Below are 3,554 nucleotides of genomic sequence, written 5' to 3'. Positions count from 1 at the left end.
ATCTATTTATTTATTTATTTTTATTTTTTATTTTTTATTTATGTATTTATGTATTTATGTATTTACTTATTGTCAAGATAAATTCTTAGTCCATTTAAGAACACATTTCTACATGGATTTTACAGATCAAAACCTTGATCAAAGGCACAGAGAATTTCAGGTAAATTTGCAGTTTGCAGTAAGGACACTCAAGCTTTGGAAATCACCAAACTTCAGCGACCATTTTCCCACTACTTTTACTTTTGACACCAGGTGACCTCCACCTACTTCAATCGCAAAAATCTGTACTGCTATTTAAGAAGGACGTATTTTGGGGGGATCAAAAACAAGGAAAACGAATAAGCTTCAAGATGATATCAATAACTCAATAATATTATTATGCACCCAAATTGACTAGCGCCGGATTCTACCATGAAGGCCTAAAGTAAAGTTGTTCCTGCATCCGATCTGGACTTTTGGGATTGTCTTGCTAGTGAGACAACTTCTTGGGTCTTCGACTTAATGTGGTAGGGTGACCGCAGTTCCTTCCCACTCCGCCTTTACTTCCCCAACTCGAAGTCAGGTACCCTGACCTGACCATCAATGATTTATTTATAGAGGCACCAGCCATCCATGTCCAGGTGCTGTTTTAGTCAGGTACCCATTACTACTGGAAGTGCAGGATGGGGCGAAATAAAAATGCGTGTCTGAACCGAGGCTCGAAAACCGCACCCTCAACCAGGTAGTGATACATAATATTTAATTGTATAACAAACGCAGTCTCCTTTGATCTGAACATTAACCCTATCTGTATACCCTGGGGTCATTTTGTAGCCCCGGGGTTGTATTCTTAAAATTTTAGAATACTTCTAGTACGAAGATCTCTTTGAAACCTTCCGTATTTCTTTAAAAAATCATTTTGACAGACTGCTATGCAAGGCGTAGGGATCGGATTAACGAGTAAATTTCCTCTTTGGAAAGTGGTGACACAGAGTTCCTCACGTAGTATGAATACGATAGTAAAACAAGACGTACAGATTGGGTTTAGTAGAACCCCTGAAAACAAAATCACTGCGGCGAGATGAAATGTCTCCGTAAAACCCTTCACATCACAAGAAAATACAGGTAGAGAAATGAAGAAGTAATAGCAACTGTTGATACTGAGTCCTGCCTGTATTTTATAGACAAACAGAAAAAAATGTGAGGCCACCTGTTACATAATATGTCACAGGCCAGCTAGCCTTGAGAGCCTACAACACCAAGTACTCAGGCTACAAAGGAAGAGGTAGACCACGCAAAAGATGGATTGAGAGAGTCAAAGAAACCCTGAGAAATTATGATATCCCAGTTGAAAGAGCTGCGGAGCTGGCCTACCACAGAAAACTACATCTACCCTAGACGCTTAATGGCAACAGAGGATGAAAAAGTAAAAGTAAAGTAAATAAAGTAAAGTAAATTAAAGTAAAGTAAAGTAAAGTAAAGTAAATTAAGTAAAGTAAATTAATTAAAGTAAAGTAAAGTAAAGTAAATTAAGTAAAGTAAATTAAGTAAAGTAAATTAATTAAAGTAAAGAGAAGTAAAGTAAAGTAAAAAAAAAAGTAAATTAAAGTAAAGTAAAGTTAATTAAATAAGTAAAGTAAATTAAGTAAAGTAAAGTAAATCAAAGTAAAGTAAAGTAAAATAAAGTAAAGTAACGTAAAGTAAAATAAAGTAAAGTAAAGCAATAAACGCGGTCACCTCACTGATAGGTCCTCCACTCATCGGTCCGGAACTCTCTCTCTCTCAGAACATTTTGAGGGATACAAATTTGAAGGTAAAACCTAAAATTAATTTTTAAAATCTAGGCCCTACTCCATGAAATGCCATCTTGTCTTGACAGTTAGTGCATCTTATTTATATTTATAGTCATCTTAATATTACGTGAAGTGCATAAAATATCTTTGAATGTTTCAGTTTGCTTCTTAAGCTTATAGGATAGTGTTGACCTAAAGAGTTCACATAATATACGCACGTTCATGCAATGGTATTTTGTGATTAGAAAAAGATATTGCAAAGGACGTAGTGCTGTATTGTTGCATATAATATAGGAGTGAGCGCTAGAGAAATTATCTGAATTATTATGTGATGTGCATAAAATATCTTTGAATGTTTTAGTTTGCTTATGCATATAGGATAGCGTTAACCTACAGTGTGCACATATACGCACGTTCAAGCAAGTGTATTTTGTGTTTAGATAAAGATATTGTAAAAGGCGTAGCCGCTGTTTTATTGCATAGGCTATGGGAGAGTATGTAACAGAAATTATTTGAATCACCATCATCATCATCATCATCATCATCATCATCATCATCATCATCATCATCATCATCTTCATCATCATCATCATCATCATCATCATCATCATCATCATCATCAATGATAGAGGCCATAATTAAATATAATATAAATATCGTAGCCCCAGAACTATTTTGTCCAAAGTGTGCTTAAGTGAAGATAATAATAATAATAATATCTATATATATATATTACAGAGAAGAAATAAGACCAGAGACAAAGCAAGTCCTGAAAGAATGGTTTATTCAGCAGGATTTTTACAAACTGAGATTAATAAACAACAACAGTGCACAAAGGGCAGCTCATTTTCTGTTAGTGTTTGATGAACTTCTCCGCCTTATGTAATAATAATAATAATAGATAGCATTTGTATAGCGCAAATCCCCGCTCAACAGCAAGCTCTATGCGCTTCACAATCTACACTATTACCTGACGGTATAAGGAGAGAGTAAGTCAGTACAGTGCAGCCTCTCTATAACGACCTTCGATATAACGACACCCTTTGTTGAGAGACATGGTGCCCAGGTCCTGACTTTTTTCTTTTATATATATAATTAGTAATATTTTAGTTGCCCCCCCCCCCCCCCCCCCATACCAACAATTCTCTATAACGACATTTTTTTCTGGTCCCGACGATGTCGTTATAGAGAGGCTGCAGTGTAGGCTAAGTATGTTCGACGCACTTCGAACTAATCCAACCTTCTCCACAACTTCTGGCTGTCAATAGTAACTGATTGTATCTCTCAGTTAGTATATTATCACTGGCAAGATCTTATAATGCACTAAGCTCAGAAAGCAAAATTTTACAGGAGAGAGAAAAAAAACAAATTATGTTTCTTTCTTTTAACAAATTATGGTTAGGACATCTAGCCAGAATGCCCCAGAAACAATTAGCAGCTAGAGCTTACAACACCTCAAAATCCGGCTTCAAATTAAGATGAAGACCAAGAAAGACCTGGTAGGATGGGGTTAAAAAGGTCCTGGAACAACATAACATATCCATCACAGACGCTACACACCGAGCACAGGACCGAAACCTGCACTTCCCCTCAACATCCTAAGGATACCAGAGGAAGGAAAAAGTAACAGTAAAAAGTAAAAGTATCGACTTATGTATTTCATCATGCTTTTCACAACAATTAAAAGTTGAATTTTGACAGGATCTACCCCGGCTGAAAGCGATACAATGCTTCAGCAGATTGTCTGAAATACTCCATTAAAAAAACCTCCCCATAGTATGG

This window comes from Aplysia californica, unplaced genomic scaffold (assembly GCF_000002075.1).
Source record: "Aplysia californica isolate F4 #8 unplaced genomic scaffold, AplCal3.0 scaffold00132, whole genome shotgun sequence".
In the NCBI taxonomy this organism is placed as follows: domain Eukaryota; kingdom Metazoa; phylum Mollusca; class Gastropoda; order Aplysiida; family Aplysiidae; genus Aplysia; species Aplysia californica.
Note: the sequence above shows the minus strand (reverse complement) of the source record.